The sequence below is a fragment of the Bidens hawaiensis genome, unplaced genomic scaffold (assembly GCF_021521415.1).
Source record: "Bidens hawaiensis isolate Kalapana, Puna unplaced genomic scaffold, B.hawaiensis_p1.1 tig00084307_1, whole genome shotgun sequence".
Classification (NCBI taxonomy): domain Eukaryota; kingdom Viridiplantae; phylum Streptophyta; class Magnoliopsida; order Asterales; family Asteraceae; genus Bidens; species Bidens hawaiensis.
The window spans coordinates 4,389-11,658 of record NW_027504074.1 but is presented as its reverse complement, the minus strand read 5'-3'; the positions used below and the strand labels follow the sequence as shown (position 1 = coordinate 11,658).

The following is a 7,270-nucleotide window of genomic DNA, read 5'->3' as shown; positions in this document are numbered from 1 at the left end:
TTCTCCAACTCAAATGAGGCTCTGAGATCCACAATCTCTTTGTCCTTCTTTTTTAGAAGCTTGTTCTTTATATCAGCAGCATGCAGAAGATCGACAATCTTGACCTCAGCCTCATTCAGAGCCAATTCAGCGTCTTGGGATCTCTGGTGGTAACCTTCAGTTTTCTGTTATCCCCAAATTAACATAAGTTTATTTGCAGATTACTATTTTCAGGATAAACAAAGATACTTACTGTTCCAAGAAAGTTGGCGAGAGCTTGCAACTTCTCTACAGCATCAGTAGTGCTCATCTCAACAAGGGGCTCGGTTTCAGTTGAAGTGGTGGCCTTCCGTTTCTTCTAGGAAGCGCTCTTTTGATGAGTTGTTGGAACCCTTACCTTCGGAGAGAGGGTCTTGGAATGTTCCTGTTTCACCACGGTCCTATCCTCGATGAGATCATCCAAGTCAACTAAGCTGAAGGAAGACTTTGGCTTTGGCAAATCTAGATAATGATTTATCAAGTTATTCCCAAGAAAGTGAAATCATAAGAATTCTATAAAATACCCAAGATACTTACCAGAAGACATGCTTTCAACAGACTTCGCAGCAGTCACGCTTGTTTCTCCTGTTTCTTCTTCTAACCAAAATTCCCTATCTTCTGCCGGAATTTTGAACAACGCCTTGAGCCTTCCATTTGTATCCTTCCTGTACCTTATCAAATCCTCAAACAAAACTGCAAAAAAGAAACTATATTAATATAAATCATTTGCAAAACGAAATTCCATCCTAAGGATTTCCTAGCCTTGTGAACCCATTTTCCAGGCAAGCTCATTCCATCGGGAATAGAGTCACGACGAACGAAAAAGAATTTTTTCTTCCAATCGGGGTCACTACCGGACACCTTGGGAACCATGTAAAGGCTGCTGGATTTGGATTGAAGGCAGTAGCGGTAAGATCCGTGTGTACGGAGGTTATAGGTCGCGGCTATCTCAGGCACACCTATGGACAACTCGTGGGTTCTATTCAATCGATCTACTGTGGCCAAGACTCTCCACACCATTGGCATAACTTGGGAGTAGGAGAACCCAGTGACATCAAATAACTCCTTGATAAGCGGAGAAAATGGATATGAAAGGCTGATCGAAAAGGGGTAAAGGAAAAAGCAAACCCAGGTTTTAGAAGAGAAATCAGCCTTGACTTTAGGGTCATATGGTATAATAATGGCCTCAGCGGGTAACAAGCCTGAGTTTTTCAAAAACCTAATGTCAAGATCTTTAAAAAGACACTTGTCTTCATCAGTGGCGGGGATGTGAGCTTGGTCAATGAAATCTTCCGAGGTTACGAAGGAGTGAGGATTGGGCGACCGAGGGGTTCTTTTCCTCATTATCGTCCGAATTAGAAGAAAAGTTTCAGAAAAATAAGAAGACAAGAGATAGAGAGACTGACCTGGATAACGGAGCGAAGAAGAGAGTATAATGAATTAAATAATTGATTAAGGGTTAATTATAAGCCACAAAGACGGTTATAATTTCTCCTCAATCCGCCTGGACGTCTTTTCAAACAACAGGATATATTATTGTTTTTGAAATTTGAAATTTTCACAGCTGTCACGCGCTATAAAAATTAGGGGGGGGGGGGGGCAATTGTTGGGTGAAGATTATTCATCCTCAGGATTGACTACGATTCAAGGATTCGTGCTATCCTGCCGATGCTGATATTCCGAGGATGATATTTGACTAATTTAATTGTCCTATATTATTTTTATTTATTTTTGCAGATAAGACCACGTGATTAATGTGACTACTAGTAGGAGACCCGCACGATGTGGCGGAAATTGATACCGTTTAACATTCAATTGATGCTATACTGTCATAAAATTAAATGCATATATAATACTTCCAACATCTTACATTGGTTTCGATTATGCAAGATATAATCTACCATATATTCCATTGATTGCAATATCTCATAACGAGCACGATTGTCATTTTCATCATGGATACAGTCGTAGAGAAGCTGCCACTAACGTGCGAAGTTACTACTTTCGAATACACATGATAAAACTGCAACAAACAAAAAGCTATTGTTGGTTGGAGTGGCGAAAAAGATGCACTCGTAGTGTAATTAGATGCATAAACATGCATACACAAAAAATGTATATGCAAATATAACATGTGGTAATCTAAATATAAATACGGTATCGAAGTACATATACATATATATGTATAAATCATAATATACATAATGTAATCATAATACTATTTTTATCTTCGCTATGAATTTTCTTTTTATAATACCCAATTTAATCTTCGCTAGGTTATTATTTTTTCTTCGGCATTCAACATTGACCATAACTTTTTGTTTAACTATAAGAAGCAGAAACAAGCATTCCAAAAGGTCAAGTTTGACAAGTAGAAAGTTAAAATTGGCATATAAGACATAATTGTTCAAAATGAGCACCATACTCTTCAAAAACAAAACGACCAAAGTACCCCTCTTGTAGCATAATGTCCCTAGACGGTCGCAATTAGTTTGTTAAATATTTCCACTCTGACCTAGATACACGTACCCCAAACATGAAACGTTTAACACATTGAACCTAAATAGGTTCCTAAAATATTTAATTAATTTGTTCAGTCTGGAACATAAAAAATTTATATATTTTTTGCACTTTTTAAAGGGTCAAAATTTCAATGCAAAGGTGAACAAGCTTCGTATAATTAGTTTGTCGGTCAGTTCAGAATAAAACGTAACCCAAATCGACCCGTTCGCGTTTTTATAACTGGTAATAATGTTTTTGTTTTTATGTCGTTTTTTATCAGTCAAAACGGGCTTTTGTCAAAATGTCGTGTCAGAAATATAACTTAATCCAAAAAGACCGGTTGTGACTTTGTAATGGGTGAAAATGTTTTTGTTTTCGGTGTGGATGACCCACCTCAGTTTTTATCGGGTCGCATGGGTTTGGTCGGGCTAGAAATAAACCTGAACCCAAATCGACTCGTTTTCATTTCTATATTTACTACGACCAGTATCTTGTCTATAATTCCCATATTGCCCCTCAGTTAAAGAAAAGTCATTTTTGCACGGGTAGCTATATCTATTTTCGTTACCTGTATTCTAGTAAATTTGATTAATTATTCATTTAATATTTAAAAAAAATCATCTCTAGAAATTAATCATAACTACAAAAGTCATTTTTCAAACTTAGAGCTTATTAAGGATATACATCTAACAACGGGTTGAAATTGTTACCTCAATAGTCGAACGAAAACAAATAAGGGAGTGAAGCAGCAACAATGGAATATGGATCGCTGAAATAAATAAACAAACTTTCATATCAAAACTCAAATCTGGACAAAAACTCAGTATTAAAATATTTGGCCCGTTTCAGCCCGTATAAATTTGCAGCATTAGACCTGATATATTTCATGTGGGAGTAAGACCATAACCACGCCCCTTTTCTTGAATTCGAACTCTATTTCAAGACGGTTTAACTCGACATTCGTTACTCCCCCTACACGAGCGTAAAACGCATTGTTGTAATGCCTGTTTGAAATAAAGAGTCAGATAACATATTAAAATCGAAAGGAGATAAAAGAAAAAATAAATGACTACGCAAATGGTCCATGTGGTATATTTAGACTCAAGTAGTGTATCTTTTATACAAAACTTAATTCTGAACATACCGGATGGACTATTCGTGTATATCTTTAATAAAATGAGAGTAAGTTACATAACTCTCTGGGACCAGATTCATCATGCCACATAAGCTCGTTATAAGAGACAAGAAACTGCTGTCATGTTGACCTTTAAAGAAGTCAAACTGTGAAAAACTGTTCCAGTGATGAAGAACTGTGAACATTTGAAGCAATCTGCTTCGTTTTTATTGAAATGTGAAGCTGGTGTCTGATAAACCTCTGTAATAAAAAAAAAATCAAGATACATATCAGCATGTATTAGTAGCATTATGTATGCATGTACACACGTGTGTATTTTAGAGAATACAAAATTCAAATTCTTCTAAAGCAACCATTTTGAAACAACCAAATTGCTTTACAGATTAAAATTAGATGCAGATGATACGACCTTTTATCTCAAAAATAATTCTAGTCTCATACAGTTATTAACAATATTTATTATTTAATTATAAATACCGCCAACTGAGAAGTGATTTCTGGATTTGAGTCTATATGCCAATCTGGTTCCAACTGCCTAACACACGACATCTCCCATTCTCTGTACTACAAAATAGTACCTACAATTACATAATAAAATAAAAATTATTAGCAAAGTATTTGTGGGTTCTATAAGTTTACCGGTAATAGGTTCTAACTATCACCACCCACACAAACTTTCTCTCTATTCTCTAATAATTAAATATTTATTATTACCTTGTCCTTAACCAAGCCACTAGACGTAAAAATCCCGGCATTTTCCAAAGCCGTTAAAACCCTCATCTACAAAATACATAATTTTCAAAGTCGTTAAAAACATTGTTTTAAAAGATTCTATAAATGGAAGTATGAGATCCTTCATACTTGGCTTTCATCATCAAGAACTCTTTCCATGAGATAAAGGTTACAATATTTTGTCATCTTTCTTCAATCAATTAATTTCTGCCTGACCATGTGTCCCAATGTAAGTTGTATGAACAAAAATAAAAACAACATGTTAATTAGTATACGAAAACGAAACAAAAAATCAATTTTTTTTTTATTAAATTTGAATTTACATTTTCATGTTGTAACAACCCATCATTTTCTCTTAAATCTTCAGAAGGTAACAAATTTTCATTGGGTTCACTATTGAATCCAGAAGTGTCAAGTTGACTTTTAGGTTGACTTCTTCGAGGCCCTCCATGTATAAATGACTGCAACAGCAAATCCTGCTATAGCCCAAACAGATCGAAAATCCTGAAACCAGATATTGAAATATATGATTTACTTCAGTCTGCAATGTAACGATGCCCAATTTTATAAACAAATTCGAAGAAATGACCTAAGGTGTTAAATCTTACCTCAGGTTTGTTGATCTACACACACAAGGAGCATGCTATCGAAGATGCAGAGAATGAGGGGATGAGTATATGGAACAAGAAGATGGACCATATAAACTTACCACAGTCTGCTTCCCTAATAATCATCCAAAGCCCACTGATATGTCGACTAATGCAACCCCAACAAACGAGCCAATGAATAATCCAAATTTGAATGTGCTGTCAGTTGACCTATAAATGTCAATTTAGCCAAACATGTAAAATTAACACAATTTCAAACTTCAAATGGGGTATAATAGATCGAACAAAGTAAATAGTTATTAAACAAATCAACTAACAAGATGAAATTATCAAATAAACCTTTTTTTTTCTTCTCTAAATCCAGATTAGAGTGAGTTCCGGATTTCATTTCTGACCCAAATCAATTAAGGCAAAATGTAATTATGAACAACTGATGAAAACACCTTTGTTTTATTGGCCGTCTTGGTTTCTCTCTCCGAAGAAGTGACCTAAAATGGACATTTTACTCAAATTGATAAGATGAGAAGGAACATGAAGATGTAGCAGGAGACAATTCTTAGGCTGAGGGGTGTGGGGGGCGCGAGAGGGGGCGTGAGTGGGGGCGCCATCCAATAATATTGTGACGTGTGGCAGAGAGAGAAACTTGATAAGATGGGTATTGGTAGTGGTGATAGCGCCCCGGGGCATGGTGTGGAGGGGCGCGAGAGGGGGCGCGAGCGGTTTATTTTTTTATTTTTTTATAAATGTATTAAAAAAACGTATTATTAAAAAAACAAGTAATTATTTAAACAAACACACATTAATTAAAAAAACACATTAATATATAAAAAAAATTAAAGTACTAAAAAATTAAAAAAACACATTAATTAAAAAAAATTAAAAAAACACATTAACATTATTCTTATTCTTCGGCTTCGTCTTCTTCGATCAACCTCTTCCGGATACGTTCCTTTTGTTTTTCCATCAGCATTTGGTCGACCGGATTTAGGTGGCTGAAGTCTCTTGCAAGGAAGTCCAAATCTCTCATTCTTTTTTTTTCCTTTTTGTCAACAGAGACCACCTCCAGGGTTTTGTTGAATTTATTGAGGGATTCAACAAGATCGTTGATGTTTACGGCTTCCCCCTCAGCCGGTTTTTTCCCCCTGGCGTCCCTTCCCAATGGCCGCCTCCTCGGCGGTGAAGACGTTTCCTCCCCCGCAACGTTTAGGTCGAATCCAACCCGGCAATCCGACCCGTCCGTTGTGCTGTACGCTCCAGACGAACTAGTTTTAGTCCGTTTCGGCCCTACTTCCGCATCAAGGTCCGGCGCCACCAGCTCAACCCACTTGGCACACCTTCTCAACCTCTCCCACAACTTTACACCGTCCCACGTCTTCACCGCCCCATACCTCCGCAGGCACTCCTGCTTCCACTCTTCGACAGTGAAATTATAGACCGCCAAATCGTCACTGCCACTTGGTCTCATACGACCGGCGTTCCTGTTGAACAGATTAGTAAACAAGCCGACAAATTTTCTAATTTCGGTCCACCGACCCGAAATCATATCGGGATTCCGCTCTGTACTCCCAACGAGCGAATAGAATGTCTCCCTAACCTTTGTCCAAAAGACCTTGCTCTTTTGGTAGTCGGCTGCAAAATTATGTAAATAAATTTGTAAGCCATTTAACTTTTTTATTTAACTTTTTATTTACAATCATTTTTAAAAAGTTAAAACAATTACCGCAACGCCGATCCTCAGAAATGGCTATCCAAGCCCGACACAGGGCTTCCTTCTCATCCGATGACCACGGAGTGATTTTCCGTTTCGCCCTTCCGGTCGAAGCCGAACCCGACCCGTCCGTTGCAAGTTGTTTTTTCCGGTGGACGCGTCTTCTTTGTCCCGCAGCTTCACCTTCTGGTTCCGGTTCTTGTGTCTCCGGAACTACAAAGTTAGGAGACGGTTGCATGTTGGATGGTTGAAAGCCGGATGATTGTTGCGACCCCGAATAAAACATCGGTTGTTCCGGTGCCGACCATAAATCGTCGTAAGGGTAATCTGAATCTAGGTTTGGGTACCAATTTCCAGACATGTTTTTAAAAAAAGGTTTCGAAGATAGGGTGATTTTGGGTTTTGGGTGTGGTGTGTGATATTCGTTTTGGTTGTAGTATGTGAGAATGGTTGTGTTTGATATGTATTGTGATATATGTATTGTGATATATATAGATGATTTTGTTAAAAAAAAAAAAATATTTTTATTCATTATTAAAGCCTTCCAACGGCTCTTTCCCATTTCCC

General features: G+C 37.3%; 1 long non-coding RNA gene and 1 pseudogene across 2 annotated transcripts; both read right to left on the bottom strand.

The window, feature by feature from the left end:
- Window positions 1–1,845: 1,845 nt before the first annotated feature.
- LOC143607629 (uncharacterized) lies at window positions 1,846–3,594 on the bottom strand. The gene is made up of 3 exons (XR_013149008.1): window positions 3,395–3,594; window positions 3,231–3,289; window positions 1,846–2,041 (listed from the first exon to the last, which is right to left on the bottom strand). It is a non-coding gene; the product is annotated as an uncharacterized LOC143607629 (long non-coding RNA).
- A 137-nt stretch (window positions 3,595–3,731) lies between these two features.
- On the bottom strand, window positions 3,732–4,573 carry LOC143607630 (peroxisome biogenesis protein 22-like; annotated as a pseudogene). Its single transcript, XR_013149009.1, has 4 exons — window positions 4,517–4,573; window positions 4,370–4,435; window positions 4,133–4,233; window positions 3,732–3,895 (listed from the first exon to the last, which is right to left on the bottom strand). The product of XR_013149009.1 is annotated as a peroxisome biogenesis protein 22-like (transcript).
- Window positions 4,574–7,270: the final 2,697 nt, after the last annotated feature.